Raw genomic sequence first — 15,086 nt, 5'->3', positions numbered from 1 at the left:
CTTGCATTAATTCATCGAGACACAGCAGAGCTCCTCACCCCCAACAATGGAGTTTAGAGACTCATGCCTTCAAAAGGTACAAAGTTCAAATCTAAAATGTCATGAGATACCAATTAAATCTCTAAAAGTTGTTTAAATACTAAACTAGTGACCTAGGTTTACAGAAAATGAGTAAACTATGATAGATAGCGTAGAAATCCACTTCTGGGGCCCACTTGGTGTGTGCTGGGGCTGAGGCTTAAGCTTCTCACGTGCCTGGGCTGTTTTGGGCGTTCAACGCCAGGTTGTAACCTGTTTCTGGCGTTGAACTCCACTTTGTAACTTGTTTCTGGCGCTAGACGCCAGACTGCAACATGGAACTGGCATTGAACGCCAGTTTACATCATTTATCCTTGAGCAAAGTATGGACTATTATATATTGCTGGAAAGCCCTGGATGTCTACTTTCCAACGCAATTGATAGCGCGCCATTTGGAGTTTTGTAGCTCCAGAAAATCTACTTTGAGTTCAGGGAGGTCAGAATTCAACAACATCAGCAGTCCTTTTTCAGCCTGAATCAGATTTTTGCTCAGCTCCCTCAATTTCAGCCAGAAAATACCTGAAATCACAAAAAAATACACAAACTCATAGTAAAGTCCAGAAATATGAATTTTGCCTAGAAACTACTGAAAATAAACTAAAAACTAACTAAAACACACTAAAAACTATATGAAATTAACCCCAAAAAGCGTATAAAATATCCGCTCATCAAAGATTGAACATGACTCATAATTAGATGAACAAAATCAGAGAGTTACATTTATTACATAAGAACAAAAAATAGTAACATGTAACTCGATACATTAAAACAAAAATGAACCTTTGATCTACTACACCCTGCTGCCTTAATCTACAAAATATATCTTGACAATTCACGTCAAGAATACCAAAATTTGTGCTACCGATGAAACACTAACAGAATACAAGATATTCAATTACAAAATTTTAAAATGGAAGTGATGAATGATTGGGCTTAAATGTTGATCATCACCGGGCGATTTGTTTCCTCCGGTCTGATAAACTTGGAAAGCATCTTCACATCACAAATCCAATGGAAGCATCAAGAGGTAACTGCTGAAAACATGACATGAAGTCGGTCAGCAGGCGAGTCGTAGGAGCTACACAAATATAGAAATTGAGAGATCTTATATGCACTACTTAGTAGTTAGTATACACTTCTCTTATATACCTATTAAAAGTGATTGATAAAAAGTGAGAGAAGATAAAAAAAATTCCTCTTTTATATCAAAAACGAAAGGTGTACAAGAAAGGTGCACAATAAAAGTGGTACATTTCTCTATTGACAAAGTATTAATGACTGCCACATAGCAGTAGTAGTTGATAACATCAACATTCAAGCCCTGAGATGACCAAGACAAGCACTAATGATCTTATGATTAAAAAGGGGAAGTCAATTTATATATATCTATAGATAAATAAGTTATTATAGCTTCATGCATCACTTAACAACAGTCCAACTGAGGGACTTACTTTGAAGATGTTGTTATGAAGGTTTCAGATATCCTGCTCATCCATCTCCTCAAGAATAACATATTTGCCAGCAGAATCTATTGTGTGAAGCACTGCCACCTCGCCTTCACCAAAATGGCCCTTCTGAAGCTTCAGATATCTAAAATAGAAAAATAGACCGAAAAAATATATAAACAAGCATAATAGAATTAAAGGAAAAAGAATTTTGGAAGACAAGTTTACTGATGACTTACTTGTACCAGTTGAATAAACTGACACCAAACAGAATAGTGCAGAGACCGAGTCCTTTCACCCATGTAAATTTATCATGAAAGTACAATACCGTAACCTACACATAAACAGCATATAATTAGAAAGTGCAAGTAAATCTACAATCAGCAACCGCAACACTAAGAAACCTCTATCCTATTCGAACATAACATGCAACAGTTATAAAAAATATAGTACTAAATTAATTCATATACTGAAGCAATGTAATCTTGACAAAATGATTTATCTTTTGATTTATCTCATGAAACTATCTTTGCCATTACCTATCTCCTAGATACCAATCCTGGTTGAGATTTTAAGCCTATTCATTAAGGTCTATATATTTGCCTTCATCTCCTAAATATACTATGGAGTATGGAGGATTTAGTTCAACATATGAAATGAATAAATAATGGAGAGAGTGATAAACATAAATATAATAAATAAACTCTTTTATTTTTTAACTTTAAAATTTTACATATGTATCATAAAAATTTATTTTATCCTAAACATCATCATTAAAAATACTAAATTACCTAACTCAAAATTTAGAGACTAATAGTTCAAATTTTAGAGACTAATAATTTAAATATGTACTCCTGATTCCAGATGCAAAATCAAAACAGACAAGGGGATCAAAATTAATAAACTGGGGAGAAAACTAATCAAAATACATTATGTATATATAAATAAAGCAAGGAGATCAACAATCTTCAAGTAGGCAAAGAGCAATAATGCTGAAGCAAGCAGAAATCTTTAAATCAAAGTATCAATATTGAAAGCATTTGCACTTATGTAGTTATGTTAGCAAATGATAGATATCAAAAGGCAGTGGTGAAGTCTCTAACAAGAGATGCAGAAGAGAGGAGGGAAGCAGTGGGACTGCTGCTAGAACTCTTTGATCTTCCTGCAGTTCGAGGGCAAATTGGAACAATTCAAGGGTGCATTGTAATATTAGAATGATCTTCCTGCTTGAGGTTGCCTTTATTGAGTTCTCTCTAATCATTCTTTCATTCATTAGTAATTTTGGTGAAGCAATTTTGAGCTTGCATTATGATAATATCTTAGGTTGTATTGATAATTGAGGATAACAAACAGCAGGGTGTATAAACCACTCAAGTTATTTATTTTGCAAATAAAAGTATCATCTTTTTCTCTTCTTATTCTTGTTTATGGCAAATTTTTCTTGCTTTTGTTGAACTTCAACTCTACAAATTGTACAAATTAAGTTTTCCAGAGAGAGAAGACAAGAATTCAACCATTCTCACAATGGCACCACTGAAGGATATCCTTAAATATGTTGGCTGGTTTATAGGTTTAGTAGTTGTATAGTTGTATTGTTTCTAGGGAATATAATAAAGCGACCAATTTTCTAGATCAGCAACATAATAAGCATAAAAGTATATCAAGCAATTAAACCTGCAAGAGAATCCAAGCATGCAGCTATTACAAGGCATCCTTCCAAGTTTAGTAAGAAAAGCTTTTGCAACCCTGAAATGAACCAGGATATCATCGAAAATTAATGAAGCATAGATAATTATGAAATAATGAAACTCAAGAATTCTGTTCAAACTGGCAAGCTGAGATGCTAGTATTGTATATCGGTACTGTTTATAGTTCACACTGCAACATGCCTACTGACTAACATAAATAATTTCAACTTCAGAAATTACAAGGACAAACGGAAAAACAAAGAGACTTTTCCATGAATGATTTATACAACTGAAGTCTACATCAAAGAAATGAAGCACAAGGAAGATTGGATATATAACTAAAATCTTTTCCCGGAAAAGACAAACTGATTGGTTGATAACTGCATTCAGAATTATAACCATATATTCACATAAAAATAGAAAACAAAGAAAAATCCATGGAAAAAGATGAAAATTCTAGGTTGAACCTATAAAATAAAAAATCATGATTGTTCTGAAATACCACAATAATACAAGAAAACAGAAAGTACCTTTTAGAAAGCTGATGCCAAAATTAGTGACTTTACTGCAAGAAATCTCAAGACTCTCCAAACACGCCAACTCTGGAAGCAAATTGAATAAAATATCTTGTTCTGTTAATCATTGAACCATGTGTTGACTAAAACAACAATGACTATACTTCCATATGAAGCTATATAAAATGCACATGTTTAACACCATGAACTATTCCACTGTATAATTTTTCCGTAGAGAACTACCCATTAAAAGAAAAAAATGAATATAAAGTTAGCCAATACAATGAATTTAATGAAATATATAAAAGCACGGGATGATATATTTAATTAAGCCAAAGAGAAATTAACAAAGGCCTTAATACATTTCATGGCAGTAGTATTGAAAATAACACAACTGACAAATCAGTTAATTCAGGGGTACATCTAAACTCTCCCAAAAATAAATTGGGATAGGATCTTAAAAGTAGGACACAGTTACTTGGGATTTAGATAATGCAAACAAAATGTCAACACGAAAATAATATCAAGGAACAAGTAACGCTCCAATGCTAAAATCAAAATCAAAATATTACTGTAACTTCAAAACTAGACCATTGAAGCCTTCAGAATACAAAATTTTTGGAAGTCAAATGATTCTGTTTGATAACTGGTGCACAAATTGTGAATCACACTTTTCACAACTCGTACCACTAACCAGCAAGTGCACTGGGTCGTCCAAGTAATACCTTACCTGAGTAAGGGTCGATCCCACGGAGATTGTTGGTTTGAAGCAATCTATGGTTATCTTGTAAATCTTAGTCAGGAAATCAATTATAATTATCAGTATGAATTGCGAAGAATAAAAGAGCATGGATTAAATACTTGTTCTACAGTAATGGAGAATATGTTGCAGTTTTGGAGATGCTTTGTCTTCTAAATCTCTGCTTTCTCCCTGTCTTCTTCTTCACGCACGCAAGGTTCCTCCTATGGCAAGCTGTGTGTTGGTGGATCACCGTTGTCAATGGCTACCATCCGTCCTCTCAGTGAAAAAGGTCCAGGTGCACTGTCACCGCACGGCTAATTATCTGTCGGTTCCCACTCATGCTGGAATAGGATCCATTGATCCTTTTGCGTCTGTCACTACGCCCAGCCCTTGTGAGTTTGAAGCTCGTCACAGTCATTCAATCCCTGAATCCTACTCGGAATACCACAGACAAGGTTTAGACTTTCCGGATTCTCAAGAATGCTGCCAATGGATTCTAGCTTATACCACGAAGATTCTGATTAAGGAATCCAAGAGATATTCATTCAATCGAAGGTAGAATGGAGGTGGTGGTCAGGCACGCGTTCATAGGTTGAGGATGATGACGAGTGTCACGGATCATCACATCCATCATATTGAAGTGCGAATAAACATCTTAGATAGAAACAAGCGTGTTTGAATAGAAAACAGAAATAGTTGCATTAATTCATCAAAACACAGCAGAGCTCCTCACCCCCAACAATGGAGTTCAGAGACTCATGCCGTCAAAGAGTATAAAGTTCAGATCTAAAATGTCATGAGGTGCGAAATAGACCTCCAAAAGTTGTTTAAATACTAAACTAGTAACCTAGGTTTACAGAAAATGACTAAACTATGATAGATGGTGCAGAAATCCACTTCTGGGGCCCACTTGGTATGTGTTGGGGCTGAGACTTAAGCTTCTCACATGCCTAGGCTGTTTCTGGAGTTGAACGCCAGGTTGTAACCTGTTTCTGGCGTTCAACTCCCATTTGTAACCTGTTTCTGGCGTTTGACGCTAGACTGCAACATGGAACTGGCGTTGAACGCCAGTTTACGTCGTCTATCCTTGAGCAAAGTATAAACTATTATATATTTCTGAAAAGCCCTGGATGTCTACTTTCAAACGCAATTGAGAACACGCCATTTGAAGTTCTGTAGCTCCAGAAAATCCATTTCGAGTGCAGGGAGGTCAAAATCCAACAGCATCAGCAGTCCTTTTTCAGTCTGAATCAGATTTTTGCTCAACTCCCTCAATTTCAGCCAGAAAATACCTGAAATTACAGAAAAACACACAAACTCATAGTAAAGTCCAGAATTGTGATTTTTATTTAAAAACTAATAGAAATATAATAAAAACTAACTAAATTACATTGAAAACATACTAAAAATAGTGCCAAAAAGCGTATAAATTATCCGCTCATCACAACACCAAACTTAAATTGTTGCTTGTCCCCAAGCAACTGAAAATCAAATAGGATAAAAAGAAGAGAATATACTATAAATTCCAAAATATCAATGAAACTTAGCTCCAATCAGATGAGCGGAACTTGTAACTTTTTGCCTCTTGAATAGTTTTGGCATCTCGCTTTATCCATTGAGGTTCAGAATGATTGGCATCTATAGGAACTCAGAATTTAGATAGTGTTATTGATTCTCCTAGTTCAGTATGTTGATTCTTGAACACAGCTACTTTATGAGTCTTGGCCGTGGCCCTAAGCACTGCTCTTGGCTTTTGGTTTAAAGAGCTTTTGGCTTTTTCTGCTTGCTTTTTCTTTTTCTTTTTCTCTTTTTTTTTGCCATTTTTCTTTTCTCTTTTTTTTTCTGCAAGCTTTTGTATTCACTGCTTTTTCTTGCTTCAAGAATCATTTTTATGATTTTTCAGATTATCAAATAACATTTCTCCTTTTTCCTTATTCTTCAAGAGCCAATATATTTAACATTCATAAACATCAACTTCAAAAGACATATGCACTGTTCAAGCATTCATTCAGAAAATAAAAAGTATTGTCACCACATCAAAATAATTAAACTAGTTTCAAGGATGAATTCGAAACCATGTACTTCTTGTTCTTTTGTAATTAAAACATTTTTTTATTTAAGAACGGTGATGGATTCATAGGATATTCATGACTTTAAGGCATAGACTCTAATTTTTATTTATTATTTAATAAAAATAATATAAATTAGGCATAAAAGAAGACACTTAATAATAAAAGACAGGAAATTAAAGACATAAAAATAAATGACTCTAACTCTAATACTCATATACTCTTAACATAGATAAAAGGTTATCTCAGAGTTAGGACTCAACAACCTTTATTTTGGGAGGTAGATGCCTCTTTAGCCTGTGGAGTCCTTGGCCCTTCAAAAGACAGCTTCTGGCGCTTCAGTTCCTTTATGTCACGCCCCTGCTCTTCTTGTTCTTTAAGCAGTTTGCATAGCATGCTGTTTTGATTTTGCTGTTCTTCCTTCAGTTGATCCACAGCTTCTTGCAACTTGGTGACAGATGCTTCTAGGCACTCCCAGTATTCAATTTAAGGGATTTCCGGGAGGAGCTCCTCTGCTTTTCTCTTGATGGGGTCGTCCTGCACTTGTAGTCCTTCTATAGACTTTTTGGTGATTGGTTGTTCAACTGAGATATACTTATCTACTCCTATTTTTATTCCAGCATCTTTACATAGCAGAGAGACTAAGCTTGGATAAGCCAATTTGGCATCTTTGGAGTTCTTGTTTGCAATTTTGTAGAGCGCACAAGCAATCAGCTGATGAACTTCTACTTTTTTTCTAGCATAATGCAATGAATCATCACTGCTCTTCTGATGGTGACCTCAGAGCAGTTGCTGGTGGGCAGTATAGAGCGCCCAATGAAGTCCAGCCAGCCTCTGGCAACTGGTTTGAGATCTCCTCTCTTGAGTTGGTTCGGGGCACCCTTTGTGTTGGTTGTCCACTTGGCTCCAGGGAGGCATATGTCCTCTAGGATTTTGTCCAATCCCAGGTTTGATCTCATCATTCTCCTATTGAAGGAATCTGGGTCATCTTACAGTTGAGGCAGCTTGAAGATTTCCCTTATTTTGTCAGGGTGAGCGTGAACAACCTTCCCTCTGACCAGAGTTCTATAGTCATAGAATGCGGTTCCAGCAATTTTCTGCCTGTCCGTCTGCCATAGATTATCATAGAATTCCTAAACCATGTTTCTTTCCACCTTTGTTTCAGGATTAGCTAGGACTTCCCAGCTCCTGTTTCGAATTTGCTCTTGGATCTCCGGATATTCATCTTCTTTCAGATCGAATTTAACTTCTAGGATCACCGATCTTAGACTCATTATTTTGTAAAAATGGTCTGAATGTTCTTTGGTTATGAACTTCCCTTGATTCCAAAGTGGTTTTGGAATATTCTCCTTCTTGCCTCTTGAGTCGGTCTATTTTCCCTTGGGAGCCATGATCTTAGTGGGTATTGGCTTAGTGATCATGGATAAACACACCAAACTTAGAGGTTTGCTTGTCCCCAAGCAAAAGAAAAGAAAGGAGAGGGAAAGAAGGAGAGCTAGGTTCAATTGTTGATGGAAGGGGAGGGAGGCCGAACCCAAATTTAAAGGGAGGGAGGGTGGGTTTTTATATGAAAGATATTTGAAAAAGATAAATCTGAATTTTGAAAAAGATATTGATGATTTGAAAAGATTTTAGAGTGAAAAGAGATAGCTTTGTTTTGAAAAGGATTTGAAAAAGGGCTTATGAATAAAGATACATTTGATTTTTTTGAAATTAGGGTTTTTAGAAATTAGGCTTTGTGACATGTTTGTGCAAGAAATTATGAATTGAAACATAAAAAATGGAAAAAAAATTGAATTGAAAACGAAATTGCCTACTCCCCACATTCCTGGCGTTAAACGCCTAACTGCTGCATGTTTTGGGCGTTTAACGCCCAGTTAGTGCTTGGTCTGGGCGTTTAACGCCCAGCTATTGCTTCTAGCTGGCGTTAAACGCCAGAAACCCCTTTGTCACTGGGCGTTTTTCTGAACGCCCAGGATGCTATCAATCTGGCGTTAAACACCCAGAAGCTGCTTCTTTCTGGCGTTTAACGCCCAGATGGCTATCATTACTGGCGTTAAATGCCCAGTAGATGCTCCTTTTGGGCGTTTAACGCCCAGTTGTGCCTCTTACTGACGTTTTCTTGCCAGTGAGCTCTTTTTCTCTGTTTTGTGTGCTGAATCCTTCTGTAACCCTGTGAACCTCTACAATTGACTCTTTACCTTATTAACAGTGAACTTTATATAAACAAATAAAATCAAGAATAGGGCAAAATAACAGAAAAAGTTTTCCCAATGGCTGGGTTGCCTCCCAGCAAGCGCTTCTTTATTGTCTTTAGCTGGACCTTGCTAAGTTTTTTAATCTAGCCTTAGCCTTGAGCACTCTTGCTCAATATTGCCTTCAAGATAGTGTTTGATTCTCTGTCCATTAATAATGAACTTCTTATCAGAATCAATGTCTTGAAGCTCCACATAACCATATGGTGATACACTTGTAATCACATATGGTTCCCTCCACTGGGATTTCAGTTTCCCAGGGAATAGCCTGAGCCTAGAGTTAAACAACAGAACCTTTTGTCCTGGTTCAAAGATTCTTGATGACAGCTTTCTGTCATACCACCTTTTTTATTTCTCCTTATAAAGCTTGGCATTTTCGAAAGCAGTGAGTCTAAATTTCTCTAGCTCATTTAGCTAGAGTAATCTTTTTTCTCCGGCTAATTTGGCATCAAAGTTCAGGAATCTGGTTGCCCAGTAGGCCTTATGTTCCATTTCCACGGGCAGATGACAGGTCTTACCATACACAAGCTGGTATGGAGAGGTCCCTATAGGAGTCTTGAATGCTGTTCTGTAAGCCCACAGAGCATCATCCAAGTTTCTTGCCCAATCCTTTCTACGGGCACTTACAGTCCATTCCAGGATTCTTTTTAGTTCTCTATTAGAGACTTCAGCTTGCCCATTTATCTGTGGGTGATATGGAGTGGCCACCTTGTGGCTAATCCCATACCGGACCATGGCAGAGTAAAGTTGTTTGTTGCAGAAGTGAGTGCCCCCATCACTGATTAGTACTCTAGGGACACCAAACCTGCTGAAGATATATTTCTGAAGGAACTTCAGCACTGTCTTAGTATCATTAGTGGGTGTGGCAATGGCCTCTACCCATTTTGATACATAATCGACTGCCACCAGAATATAAGTGTTTGAGTATGATGGTGGGAAAGGTCCCATGAAGTCAATTCCCCATACATCAAACAACTCAATCTCCAAGATCCCTTGTTGAGGCATGGCGTAACCATGAGGCAAATTACCAGCTCTTTGGTAGCTGTCACAGTTACGTACAAACTCTCAGGAATCTCTATATAGGGTAGGCCAGTAGAAGCCACATTGGAGGACCTTGGTGGCTGTTCGCTCACCTCCGAAATGACCTCCATATTGTGATCCATGGCAATGCCATAAGATCTTCTGTGCTTCTTCTCTAGGTACACACCTACGGATTATTCCGTCTGCACATCTCTTAAAGAGATAGGGTTCATCCCACAAGTAGTACTTTGCATCAGTAATTAATTTTTTCTTTTGTTGCCTACTGTACTCCTTGGGTATGAACCTTGCAGCTTTATAGTTTTCAATGTCTGCAAACCATGGTGTTTCCTGAATGGTGAATAAATGCTCATCAAGAAAGGTTTCAGAGATCTCAAAAGAGGGGGGATGCCCCTTCTATTGGCTCTATCCGGGACAGATGATCAGCCACTTGGTTCTCTGTCCCTTTTCTGTCTCTTATTTCTATATCAAACTCTTGCAAAAGCAACACCCATCTTATAAGCCTGGGTTTTGAATCTTGCTTTGTGAGTAGATATTTAAGAGCAGCATGGTCAGTGTACACAATCACTTTTGATCCTACCAAGTATGATCTAAACTTGCCAATGGCATAAACCACTGCAAGTAATTCTTTTTCTGTGGTTGTGTAATTTTTCTGGGCATCATTTAAAACGCGGCTAGCATAATAAATGACATGCAGAAGCTTGTTATGCCTCTATCCCAGTACTGCACCAATGGCATGGTCACTGGCATCACACATTAGTTCAAATGGTAATGTCCAGTCTGGTGCAGAAATAACTGGTGCTGTGACTAGCTTAGCTTTCAGAGTTTCAAACGCCTGCAGACACTCTGTGTCAAACACAAATGGTGTGTCAGCAGCTAGCAGATTGCTCAGAGGTTTTGCAATTTTTGAAAAATCCTTTATAAACCTCCTATAGAATCCTGCATGCCCCAGAAAGCTTCTGATTGCCTTAACATTGGCAGGTGGTGGTAATTTTTCAATTACTTCCACCTTAGCTTGATCCACCTCTATCTCCTTGTTCGAAATTTTGTGCCCAAGGACAATCCCTTCAGTCACCATAAAGTGACATTTTTCCCAGTTTAAAACCAGGTTAGTCTCTTGGCATCTTTTCAGAACCAGTGTTAGGTGATCAAGACAGGAGCTGAATGAGTCTCCAAATACTGAAAAGTCATCCATGAAGACTTCCAGAAATTTCTCTACCATATCAGAGAAGATAGAGAGCATGCACCTCTGAAAGGTTGCATGTGCATTACACAGACCAAAAGGCATCCTTCTATAAGCAAACACTCCAGAACGACATGTAAAAGCTGTTTTCTCTTTGTCCTGAGGATCTACTGCAATTTGGTTATAACCTGAATAGCCATCCAAAAAGTAGTAGTATTCATGACCTGCTAGTCTCTCTAGCATCTGGTCTATGAATGGTAAAGGAAAATGATCCTTTCTGGTGGCTGTATTGAGCCTTCTGTAGTCAATACACATGCGCCACCCTGTAACTGTTCTTGTAGGAACCAGTTCATTCTTTTCATTATGAACCACTGTCATACCTCCCTTTTTGGGGACAACTTGAACAGGGCTCACCCAGGGGCTATCAGAAATAGGATAAATAATCACAGCCTCCAGTAATTTGGTGACCTCTTTTTGTACCACTTCCTTCATGGCTGGATTTAGCCACCTCTGTGGTTGAACCACTGGCTTAGCATTATCCTCCAATAGGATTTTGTGCATGCATCTAGCTGGGCTTATGCCCTTAAGGTCACTTATGGACCACCCAAGAGCTGTCTTGTGTGTCCTTAGCACTTGAAGTAGTGCTTCCTCTTCCAGTGGATTTAAAGCAGAGCTTATGATCACTGGAAAAGTGTCACCTTCTCCTAAAAATACATATTTCAGGGATGGTGGTAATGGTTTGAGCTCGGGTTTAGGAGGTTTTTCCTCTTCCTAAGGAATTTCCAGAGGCTCTTTCAATTCCTCTGAATCCTTCAGATCAGGCTGAACATCTTTAAAGATGTCTTCCAGCTCTAATTCGAGACTCGCAGCCATGTTGATCTCTTCTACTAAAGAGTTAATAAGATCAACTTTCATGCAGTCTTTTGGTGTGTCTGGATGCTGCATGGCTTTGATAACATTCAACTTAAACTCATCCTCATTGACTCTCAGGGTTACTTCCCCCTTTTGGACATCAATGAGAGTTTCTCCAGTTGCTAGGAAAGGTCTTCCTAAAATGAGAGTAGCACTCTTGTGCTCTTCCATTTCCAACACCACAAAGTCAGTGGGAAAGGCGAATGGCCCAACCTTGACAATCATGTCTTCAATCACACCTAATGGGTATTTAATGGAGCCATCAGCAAGTTGGAGACATATCCGGGTTGGTTTGACTTCTTCAGTTAAACCAAGCTTTCTGATAGTGGATGCAGGTATTAGATTGATGCTTGCTCCAAGATCACATAAAGATGTCTTGGTGCAATTACCCTCTAGTGTGCATGGTATCAGAAAGCTCCCGGAATCCTTAAGCTTTTCTGGGAAGCTTTTCAGAATGACTGCACTACATTCTTCAGTGAGGAGAACTCTTTCAGTTTCTCTCCAATCCTTCTTATGACTCAAGATCTCTTTCATGAACTTGGCATAAGAAGGTATTTGCTCAAGTGCCTCTGCAAACGGAATCTTTATTTCAAGAGTCCGAAGATAGTCTGCAAAGCGAGCAAATTGCTTATCCTACTCCTCCTTATGGAGTTTTTGAGGATAAGGCATCTTGGCTTTGTATTCCTCAACCTTAGTTCCTGTAGGTTTACTTCCTACAGAGGTGGTTGGAGAAGCCTTTTTAGAGGAGTTGTTATCAGCACATGTGTGTGTCTGATCCCTCACTAGCATTTGATTGCCAGAGTCAGAAGCTGGAGTGGTGTTGGGTGCCAACTCCTTACTTGTTCCTGGCGTTTGAACGCCAGAACTGAGCTTCCATTGGGCGTTTGACGCCAAATCATTGCTTGTTTCTGGCGTTTGAACGCCAGAGTTATTCCTCTCTGGGCTCTTACTGTCCGCAGAGGGATCGTAAATAGCAGTTTGTTTATTTTTTGGCTTCCTGCTGCCTTGAAGTGAGGTATTTAATGTTTTTCCACTTCTTAATTGAACTGCTTGGCATTCTTTTGTTATTTGTTTTGATAACTGCTGTTTTGTTTGCTTCAACTGTACTTCCATGTTTATATTAGCCCTTCTTGTATCTTGTAATATCTCCTTGAATTCGGCTAGCTGTTTTGTTAGAAAATCTAATTGCTGATTAAATTCAGTAATTTGTTCTGCAGGACTGAGTTCAGCAGTTACTGTTTTAGCCTCTTCTTTCATGGAAGATTCACTATTTAGGTACAAATGCTTATTTCTGGCAACTGTATCAATAAGCTCTTGAGCCTCTTCAATTGTCTTTCTCATGTGTATAGATCCACCAGCTGAGTGATCTAGAGAAATTTGAGCTTTCTTTGTAAGCCCATAATAGAAGATGTCTAACTGCACCCATTCTGAAAATATTTCAAAGGGGCATTTTCTTAGCATCTCTCTGTATCTCTCCCAGGCATCATAAAGAGATTCATTATCTCCTTGTTTAAAGCCTTGGATGTCCAGCCTTAGCTGTGTCATCCGTTTTGGAGGAAAGTATTGATTCAGGAATTTTTCTGACAGCTGTTTCCATGTCCTTATGGTAGCCTTAGGTTAGTTATTTAACCACCTCTTAGCTTGGTCTTTTACAGCAAATGGAAACAGTAATAATCTGTAGACATCCTGATCTACTTCCTTATCATGTACTGTGTCAGTAATTTGTAAAAACTGTGCCAGAAATTCTGTAGGTTCTTCCTGAGGGAGACCGAAATACTGGCAACTTTGCTGCACCATGATAATGAGTTGAGGATTCAACTCAAAGCTACTGACTCCAATGGAGGGTATACAGATACTACTCCCATATGAAGCAGTAATGGGGTTGGCATATGACCCCAGAGTCCTTTTGGACTGTTCAATTCCACTTAGATCCATGATGGAGAAAAGGAAATTGATATGAATAGCAAATAGAATATATTTTTATTTTTATTTTTATTTTTTTTGTAAAAAGGGAACGAATAAATAATAAAAGAAAAGAGAATAAAATAGTTTGAAATTAAATATAGAATTCGCAAATTAGGAACAAGAAATTTAAGACTAAAATAATTACTTAATTAAGAACATTTGAAAAATTTTTGATATGATTTTTGATAAAGATTTGAATTTTGAAATTTTAAAACTAAGATAAGATAAAATAAAAAATTTTAAAATAAAATCTGAATTTTTAAAAGTAAAATTCGAAAAATCAATTAAAATAAAGGAAAAAGATATTTTTGAATTCAATGAGGAAAGAGAAAAACAATAAAAAGACACAAAACTTAAAATTTTTAGATCTAATGCTCCTTATTTTCGAAAATTTTGGAGGGAAACACCAAGGAATACCAAACTTAAAAATTTTAAGATCAAAATACAAGGAAGACTCAAGAACACTTTGAAGACTCACAAGAACAACAAGAACATGAAGATAGAACACCAAACTTAAAATTTTTAGAAAACCAAAACAAAATTTTTGAAAATTAAGGAAAAATCAAAAAGAAAACACCAAACTTAAAGTTTGACACAAGATTTATTCAAAGAAAAATTAATTTTGAAAAAGTTTTAAAAAAGAAGATAGCCAATTACCAAGAACATAAGCATCACGCTCTAGCCAATTGAGCTATAAATTTAAAGTGATTTAACAAGGTATTTAATAAATAAAAAATTTTTTTAGATACTAATAATTCGAAAATGCACAAGAAAAACAAGAAAAATCACAAAACAAGAAAAACTAAAGATCAAACAAGGAAAATAAACAAGAACAACTTGAAGATTAAGAAAGAACAATGAACACAGTTTCAAAAATTTAAAAGAAAATAAAAACATCCAATTGACACCAAACTTAAAATATAAAACTAAGCACAAACAGAAAAACTCAATTATTAGTAAAAATAAAAATAAAATAAAAAATAAAGTTTCGAAAAATTTTTGAAAAAGAAAATAAGGATTCTAAAATTTTAACAAGAACAATAATAAAAGACTCTGACCCAAAAGACAAAATCTTCCTAATCTAAGCAACTGGATGAACCGTCAGTTGTTCAAAATCGAACAATCCCCGGCAACGGCGCCAAAAACTTGGTGCACGAATTGTGAATCACACTTTTCACAACTCGTACCACTAACCA

The 15,086-nt window shown here is 37.0% G+C and overlaps 1 long non-coding RNA gene across 4 annotated transcripts in view; it reads right to left on the bottom strand.

The window, feature by feature from the left end:
* The window catches only part of LOC110271033, a 17,607-nt gene that overhangs the window by 2,071 nt on the left and 450 nt on the right, over positions 1–15,086 (bottom strand). Inside the window, exons 2-7 of one of the 4 annotated variants that reach the window (XR_002361018.1) lie at positions 7,438–7,441; positions 7,267–7,273; positions 6,737–6,749; positions 6,331–6,332; positions 1,763–1,857; positions 1,530–1,668 (exon numbers count right to left, since the gene is read on the bottom strand). This is a non-coding gene — a long non-coding RNA (uncharacterized LOC110271033). Of the gene's footprint in view, positions 1–828; positions 1,110–1,436; positions 1,669–1,762; positions 1,858–3,197; positions 3,270–3,741; positions 3,903–6,330; positions 6,333–6,736; positions 6,750–7,266; positions 7,274–7,437; positions 7,442–15,086 lie in introns of those variants that run through there. The other 3 variants (XR_002361017.1, XR_002361015.1, XR_002361016.1) reach the window with 3 other exon arrangements.

This window comes from Arachis ipaensis, chromosome B04 (assembly GCF_000816755.2).
Source record: "Arachis ipaensis cultivar K30076 chromosome B04, Araip1.1, whole genome shotgun sequence".
Classification (NCBI taxonomy): Eukaryota; Viridiplantae; Streptophyta; class Magnoliopsida; order Fabales; family Fabaceae; genus Arachis; species Arachis ipaensis.
The sequence above is the reverse complement of the archived record's forward strand: the minus strand, read 5'-3'. Positions and strand labels throughout refer to the sequence as shown.